Raw genomic sequence first — 9,878 nt, forward strand, 5'->3', positions numbered from 1 at the left:
CAGCCGCCACATCCATCGTTCTCCTTCACGGTGCTGGGACGCACTAGTACCAGGTGGAGCCTCCTACAATCCTAGTGTAACAACCCGTACCCAAAACCGTTGCCGGATTCGAACAAGAGGTGTTAATGGACTTAATTCATTACTGAAACAGCTCATATAATTCATTTTAAAATTTCCAGACAAGCTGGCTAACTGCATCACAGTCGCTTTAAAAATCATATCTCGAGTTCCGAAACTCAAAATCCAATTCCGTAAATTTTTCCTGAAACTAGACTCATATATATATATATATTAATTTTTTCTAGAATTTTTTGCCGAGCCAATTAGTACAGTTTATTAGTTAAAGTCTCCCCTGTTTCAGGATTTGACTACTCTGACCTCTGTGTATTACGAATCAGATATCTCCCTGTACAGAGCTTCAATGACTATGCTGTTTATCTCTAATAAACCTAGACTAAATAATGAATTTGTGCATATAAAGCATGACTTCTAATTATCTTTGTAAAATTTATGGTGAATTTCCAAAGTCAGAACAGGGGATCCAGAAATTGCTCTGGCCCTATTTCACAAAAATTTAAACATCTCATAAAATATAGCTCATATACCTGTTTTGCTTCTTCCATATGAAAATATACTCATCAAGCTTCGATTCCATAACTTATTCATTATTTAATTCCATTTATACTATTTTTAGTGATTTTTCAAATTCACGTCACTACTGCTGTCTGAATCTATTTTTATGGTAAATTTTACCTATTTCATGGTTTCCATGGATTAGCTAGTAATTTGACATACATAACACCAAATATGATCATGATTAGCCATTCCAATGGCTAATCATTACCAAGAATTTCCATACCACTCAATAACCATATCATAAGACCATATATACAAAATGATTATAATGCTATACATGCCATACTCAAAATATACAAGCCATTATGCCAAGATGGTATACGGATAGTGTGAGCGAGCCTCCGACCGTTCCCGATTTTCGAGCTGGCTTGTCAAAACTACAAGGAATGAAAAGGAGGGAGTAAGCATAAATGCTTAATCAGTTCACATGCAAATAGCAAGTAACATAACCATATAAGCAAACATAAAACATCATTTGCATAATCATCACCAAGACATTCATATCACATTTTCATTTATCATCTTACCATATTGTTGTTATATCGATTTTTCAACCCGAGGGTTAAGTACATACCTGTTCAAAGTACCCATTTCACAACACTTACCAATACGTCCCTTTCATCTTGAGTATTCCTCCATTTCAAGAGAACTTTACCCGTTGAACACATCGAATATAATTGAGATACATGGAAAGTTTGCACATAAGTGCCACATATGTAGCCAAGCTACCATGTAACCCGCCCATCAGCGAACTCGGACTCAACTCAACGAGCTCAGGCGTTTGCATCCATAAGTGAACTCGGACTCAACTCAACGAGCTCGGATGCCTAGTTACATCTCACGAACTCGGACTCAACTCAACGAGTTGGACGTCGCATCCATAAGTGAACTCGGACTCAAATCAACGAGTTCGGATGCCCAAATATCCCGATGACATGTCACTTGTATCCTAATCCATTCCTAAGGTTCAACGGGACATTTTCCCAATCATATGTCTCAACCATCTTCTATGGAATGTCGATACGATACTCGGTAGTATTTCACATTTTCCAAGTATATCACATAATTTGACATATTATCAAACAATTGTCACAAGTATGATATTTCATAATAATTATCATATCATTTAAAGAACATTAAAACATTTAAAACAATAACTATGTTACCAACATTTACATATGAACTTACCTCGTATGCGAAAATGGCTACTTTTACCATTTCGTCCACAACTTGGTATTTTCCCCATTTTAGCCCGAATTTCAGTTTTCCTTACTCTATCATTTAAAATATAGTCTAATTAGGACTCAAATTATTCAAATTGACCCAAAATCTTATTTTTGAAAAATTACAAATTTGCCTCTAAACTTTTGCATATTTACACTTTTGCCCCAAAGCTCATAAATTAAACTTCAGCCTATTTTCTTATGTTTTATGACATTCTGATCATTTTTCCCTTCTATGGCAACATCAAATTCTCACTCTAACATGTACTTATGACTATTAGGTATTTTTACCAATTAAGCCCTTTTGCTCGTTTTCACTTAAAACCGAGTAGCACAAGTTGTCTAACATAATTTAAAACCTCATATTCTATCAGTAAACACCAAAATACAAAAATTTCACCTATGGGTATTTTTCCAAATATAAACCCTAGGTTAAATTATTGCTAGCATAAGCTAAATCGAGCTACTTGGACTCCAAAAACGTAAAAATCATTAAAAACGAGGCTAGAACGGACTTACAATCGAGCTTAGAAGCTTGAAAAACCCTATCCATGGTTTCTCCTTGCTACATTCGGCCATGGGGTTGAAGATGAGAAAAATTGGCTTTTAATTTTGTATTTTAATTCATTTTACCCCTAAATGACCAAAATGCCCTTACTACTAAACTTTCCAAAAATTCCATCCATGTCCAATTCTTGTCCATAGACTTAGAAATTGGTAAAATTATATTTAAGACCTCCTAATTAATATTTCAAAACAATTTCATACTAGAAACTTCTAGAATGCAAGTTTTGCAAATTATTCGATATAGTCCCTAATTTCAATTTAAGCACTTTATGCATAAAATTTCTTCACGAAATTTTCACACAATCATGCAATCATATCATAGACCTTAAAATAATCATAAAATAATTATTTCTATCTCGGATTTTGTGGTCACGAAACCACTATTCCGACTAGGCCCAAAATCGGATATTACAACTCCCCTTCGAGGATTTTCGTCCCGAAAATCTTACCGTAAAAGTGGTCTTCACTTTTAATATCATATTCGGTGCGAAGAACTTACACTTAGACTGTACCTCCAATACATCTTTTCAATTTCTCATATGATCTAAAAGCTTACAGTCTCAACTCTCAACTGTTCTTAAATTTTCAACCCTTCTCAGTTTCCTATGATATCATGACATAAAACCCAGATCTCAACTTGATTTAATGGAGACCGGAATTCCAATAAATCCAACAATCAAAGAGACCTGAAATTTCATGAATCTGATGAGTAGGAATTCATTCAATACAGATATGATTTATAGATCTCGCCAAACATTTAACAATAGGATACATCACATTTTCCTCTTTCCACCATAGAAATAATTCTGATATGGCCTCAAGAATAATCCTTTTCACTTCCATCCCAATATCAACACTGACAAGGATAATTTTGATATATCCCAATGCTCAGCTTTAACCCCTTTAACAACTCCGATTTTATGTAACATCGGATGCTCTAAACTATCACATTACCTCACTGTCTTGAAACACGTCACAATTCATACAACAATACATTACTGAAAGTCAGGAAGTCTTTGCTCAAAGTAGACTAGTCTAGTTCAGACGCTTCGGTTACCAATATTCTCATCTATCTGAACTCTGTCAACATGTAATAAACTTTTCAGCTTTCACAAGATGGAAACCTTATCATTCGTAGTGACTTAAACTAATATTCAACTCTTTCTAATAAATATGCACTTCTCGTTCAAACTATTTACTCTTTTATCCGTACAAAATGAAATTCTATTATCAGACTTGGGAAAAATAATCCTGACATAATTGTCACATGAAATCTTTCAAATAAATAATTTACCATACCAACTGAAACTCGCGCTTTTATCACCTATGCCTTTACTGATGTCAAATCCTTACACAGAAATTAGAAAAAATCCCAATACTAAAATCACCACATTACAAAGATCAAATTGACATGATTATCATGAGCTGAAGAACCCACTTCGAACATGAGTCGTAATTGACAAATTATGGAACAAAGATAACAAGAAAACCGAATAAAGAAATCCAAGGTAGAGAAACCCGGAATAAAGAAATCCAGAATAAAGAGATCCAGGATAAAGAAACCCAAGATACGATACTATGCCGAGAATCAAAACCAAACTCATAGAGAAAATACGGAATACCCGATAATTCTTCAAAGAAAGAAAGTCCGAAGAAAACATCATTTAATCCCTTTGAAATCAAATATAATAAGATCAATATATCTTCCCATACATATATATCGGATGAAGCATCAAGTAGAAGAAAGCAGAATCATAATATCATACATATTCTCTCATCAATTCTTATCGAACGAAATGAAATAGAATACACGATGAAATAGAGCAATATAAATTATAAACCGATCAGTCTACCAATGCTTTCATCCAACACCGAATTAGAAGACATTCCCATATAACAAGAATTTCTTGAAGATCAATAGCCATAGAAATATTTACGAGAATGGGTAAACACATAGAACATCTCAAAAGAGACGCTAAATCTGTCTAGTCATAAGCTGTCACACTCGGATAGTTCACATTTCAATTATCATTTCCCCAACTAGTTCTGCGTTACAAATTTTATATTAAACCATTCACTAAAGAAGGCCGATTCGAATAAATTTGATTTACATTTTTCTCAACCTTGCACCGAGTAATTCGGTTTACCAAGGAGAATTCCTTTTCTAAGCGGGACGATGCATAACTCCAATAATTTTTACGTCAATCCGATACTTTCTTGGCTCGACTTTACTTATCAGCTCATTTTCAATCTCTAATCATACTTATAATTATTCTATCTTTGTACTCTTTGGGTTCTCAACCGAAACTTATTCAATACAAATCTCATGAAATTCCATTATAAGTACCACTTGATGAGGGGAGGGTTGTAAGACCTCGACTCGACTTTCTTATACATACACATATGACACAACTTCCATCATCATAGTAACATCATCAAAATCATGTCATTCATTCATGTTGGCTTACACCAATTTTCCTATTGTCCCATTTAGACAATATACTTATGCATACATTCTATGTTTTCTAGACGACTTTACTTATCCATTCATTTAATTAAATTAATTCATGCTCATGACATTATATAAGGCCAAACAAACATAGATATTTGCATCACAATCACAACTTTCATTTCGTGCATCATCATGTACATATCATTGCAATCATATAATTCAGGTCCAACAATTTAACATAGATAAGTTCATTTCATTATAATCCTTTATCTCATAAAATTATATATCATTAACATTTATCAACATTTGACGTCCAAATCAAGATAAGGACATTTTCACTCGTATCATAATATTATGACCTTTATTCATACCTCTACTACTTTCTATTTATTTCGTTCATCTTATCAAGTAAGCCACATACACTACATCATATGAGCATTAAGCAAATATGAATATTTATCACATATGTATCATAAACCTTTATTCATACTTTTCGAACCGAGACTTATCATAATCATAATTTTACTCAAATACCTTCACATAACATTGAACATGGTCAAGTAGATTTCGGTTGGAGAGTACTGTCTAAATAAGAGGGTACTCATACGCGTGGAAGACATCACACTATCACGGATCGATGGCATGTATAGCTAAACTTTTACACATGCTAGGTTAGTTCGAGAACCGACTAAACACCGCTCGACACGACTAAATGTAACACCTCGTGCGAGACCATTGCCGAGTCGAGTACGAGGTGTTAACGGACTTAATTCAATACTTAAGCATTTCATACAATTCATTTTAAAATTTCGGACAAATTTGGCTAACTCCATCACATCGCTTTAAAAATCATATCTCGAGTTCCGAAACTCATTATCCAATTTCGTAAATTTTTCCTGAAACTAGACTCATATATATATCTATTAATTTTTTTCTAGAATTTTTGTTTGAGCCAATTAGTACAGTTTATTAGTTAAAGTCTCCCCTATTTTAGGGTTTGACTACTCTGACCTCTGTGTATTACAAATCAGATATCTCCCTGTACAGAGCTTAAATGACTATGTCGTTTATCTCTAATAAAACTAGACTAAATAATGAATCTGTACATATAAAGCATGACTTCTAATTATCTTTGTAAAATTTATGGTGAATTTACAAATTTAGAACAGGGGATCCAGAAATCGCTCTGGCCCTGTTTCACAACAATTTAAACATCTCATAAAATATAGCTCATATACCTGTTTTGCTTCTTCCATATGAAAATATACTCATCAAGATTCGATTCCATAACTTATTCATTATTTAATTCCATTTATACTATTTTTAGTGATTTTTCTAATTCACGTTACTACTGCTGTCTGAATCTATTTTATGGTAAATTTTACCTATTTCATGGTTTCCATGGATTAGCTAGTAATTTGGCATACATAACACCAAATATTATCATGATTAGCCATTCCAATGGCTAATCATTACCAAGAATTTCCATACCACTCAATAACCATATCATAAGACCATATATACAAAATGATTATAATGCTATACATGCCATACTCAAAATATACAAGCCATTATGCCAAGATGGTATACGGATAGTGTGAGCGAGCCTCAGACCATTCCCGATTTCGAGCTGGCTTGTCAAAACTACAAGGAATGAAAAGGAGGAGTAAGCATAAATGCTTAATAAGTTCACATGCAAATAGCAAGTAACATAACCATATAAGCAAACATAAAACATCATTTGCATAATCATCACCAAGACATTCATATCACATTTTCATTTATCATCTTACCATATTGTTGTTATATCTATTTTTCAACCCGAGGGTTAAGTACATACCTGTTCAAAGTACCCATTTCACAACACTTACCAATACGTCCCTTTCATCTTGAGTATTCCTCCATTTCAAGAGAACTTTACCCGTTGAACACATCGAATATAATTGGATACATGGAAAGTTTGCACATAAGTGCCACATATGTAGCCAAGCTACCATGTAACCCGCCCATAAGCGAACTCGGACTCAACTCAACGAGCTCGGGCGTTCGCATCCATAAGTGAACTCGGACTCAACTCAACGAGCTCGGATGCCTAGTTACATCTCACGAACTCGGACTCAACTCAACAAGTTCGGACGCTCGCATCCATAAGTGAACTCGGACTCAACTCAACGAGTTCGGATGCCCAAATATCCTAGTGACATGTCACTTGTATCCTAATCCATTCCTAAGGTTCAACGGGACATTTTTCCCAATCATATGTCTCAACCATCTTCTATGGAATGTCGATACCGATACTCGGTAGTATTTCACATTTTCCAAGTATATCACATAATTTGACATATTATCAAACAATTGTCACAAGTATGATATTTCATAATAATTATCATATCATTTAAATAACATTAAAACATTTAAAACAATAACTATGTTACCAACATTTACATATGAACTTACCTCGTATGCGAAAATGGCTACTTTTACCATTTCGTCCACAACTTGGTATTTTCCCCATTTTAGCCTGAATTTTAGTTTTCCTTGCTGTATCATTTAAAATATAGTCTAATTAGGACTCAAATTATTCAAATTGACCCAAAATCATATTTTGGAAAAATTATAATTTTGCCCCTAAACTTTTGCATATTTACACTTTTGCCCAAAGGTCGTAAATTAAACTTCAGCCTATTTTCTTATGTTTTATGACATGCTGATTATTTTTCCCTTCTATGGCAACATCAAATTCTCACTCTAACATGTACTTATGACTATTAGGTATTTTTACCGATTAAGCCCTTTTGCTCGTTTTCACTTAAAACCGAGTAGCACAAGTTGTCTCACATAATTTAAAACCTCATATTCTATCATTAAACACCAAAATACACAAATTTCACCTATGGGTATTTTTCCAAATATAAACCCTAGGTTAAATTATTGCTAGCATAAGCTAAATCGAGCTATCAGGACTCCAAAAATGTAAAAATCATTAAAAACGAGGCTAGAACGAACTTACAATCGAGCTTGGAAGCTTGAAAAACCCTAGCCATGGTTTCTCCTTGCTATATTCGGCCATGGGGTTGAAGATGAGCAAAATTGGCTTTTAATTTTGTATTTTAATTCATTTTACCCCTAAATGACCAAAATGCCCTTACTACTAAACTTTCCAAAAATTCCATCCATGTCCAATTCTTGTCCATAGACTTAGAAATTGGTAAAATTATATTTAAGACCTCCTAATTAATATTTCAAAACAATTTCATACTAGAAACTTCTAGAATGCAAGTTTTGCAAATTATTCGATTTAGTCCCTAATTTCAATTTAAGCACTTTATGCATAAAATTTCTTCACGAAATTTTCACACAATCATGCAATCATATCATAGACCTTAAAATAATCATAAAATAATTATTTCTATCTCGGATTTTGTGGTCACGAAACCACTATTCCGACTAGGCCCAAAATCAGGATATTACAACTCTCCCCCCCTTCAGGGATTTTCGTCCCCGAAAATCTTACCAGAAAAGTGGTCTTCACTTTTAATATCATATTCGGTGCCGAAGAACTTGCACTTAGACTATACCTCCAATACATCTCTTCAATTTCTCATATGATCTAAAAGCTTACAGTCTCAACTCTCAACTGTTCTTAAATTTTCAACCCTTCTCAGTTTCCCATGATATCATGACATAAAACCCATATTTCAACTTGATTTAATGGAGACCGAAATTCCAAGAAATCCAACAATCAAAGAGACCTGAAATTTCATGAATCTGATGAGTAGGAATTCATTCAATACATATATGATTTATAGATCTCGCCAAACATTTAACAATAGGATACATCACATTTTCCTCTTTCCGCCATAAAAATAATTCTGATATGGCCTCAAGAATAATCCTTTTCATTTCCATCCCAATATCAACACTGACAAGGATAATTTTGATAGATCCTAATGCTCAGCTTTAACCCCTTTAACAACTCCGATTTTATGTAACATCGGATGCTCTAAACTATCACATTACCTCACTGTCTTGAAACACGTCACAATTCATACAACAATACATTCTTGAAAGTCGAAGTCATGCTCAATGAAGACTAGTCTAGTTCAGCGCTTGGTTACCAATATTCTCATCTATCTGAACTCTGTCAACATGTAATAAACTTTTCAGCTTTCACAAGATGGAAACCTTATCATTCGTAGTGACTTAAACTAATATTCAACTCTTTCTAATAAATATGCACTTCTCGTTCAGACTATTTACTCTTTTATCCGTACAAAATGAAATTCTATTATCAGACTTGGGAAAAATAATCCTGACATAATTGTCACATGACATCTTTCAAATAAATAATTTACCATACCGACTAAAACTCGCGCTTTTATCACCTATGCCTTTACTGATGTCAAATCCTTACACAGAAATTAGAAAAAATCCCAATACTAAAATCACCACATTACAAAGATCAAATTGACATGATTATCATGAGCTGAAGAACCCACTTCGAACATGAGTCGTAATTGACAAATTATGGAACAAAGATAACAAGAAAACCGAATAAAGAAATCCAAGGTAGAAACCGGAATAAAGAAATCCGAATAAAGAGATCCGGGATAAAGAAACCCAAGATACGATACTATGCCGAGAATCGAAAACCAAACTCATAGAGAAAATACGGAATACCCGATAATTCTTCAAAGAAAGAAAGTCCGAAGAAAACATCATTTAATCCCATGAAATCAAATATAACAAGATCAATATATCTTCCCATACATATATATCGGATGAAGCATCAAGTAGAAGAAAGCAGAATCATAATATCATATATTCTCTCATCAATTATTATCGAACGAAATGAAATAGAATACCGATGAAATAGAGCAATATAAATTATAAACCGGTCAGGACTACCAATGCTTTCATCCAACACGAATTAGAAGACATTCCCATATAACAAGAATTTCTTGAAGATCAATAGCCATAGAAATATTTACGAGAACGGG

At 33.7% G+C, this 9,878-nt stretch overlaps 1 long non-coding RNA gene across 1 annotated transcript; it reads right to left on the reverse strand.

Moving 5' to 3' along the window:
- Positions 1-872: 872 nt before the first annotated feature.
- LOC128280549 (uncharacterized) lies at positions 873-7,960 on the reverse strand. The gene is made up of 3 exons (XR_008270643.1): positions 7,889-7,960; positions 1,825-1,910; positions 873-1,013 (listed from the first exon to the last, which is right to left on the reverse strand). It is a non-coding gene; the product is annotated as an uncharacterized LOC128280549 (long non-coding RNA).
- Between the last annotated feature and the right edge of the window lie 1,918 nt (positions 7,961-9,878).

This window comes from Gossypium arboreum, chromosome 9, assembly GCF_025698485.1.
Source record: "Gossypium arboreum isolate Shixiya-1 chromosome 9, ASM2569848v2, whole genome shotgun sequence".
Taxonomy (NCBI): Eukaryota; Viridiplantae; Streptophyta; class Magnoliopsida; order Malvales; family Malvaceae; genus Gossypium; species Gossypium arboreum.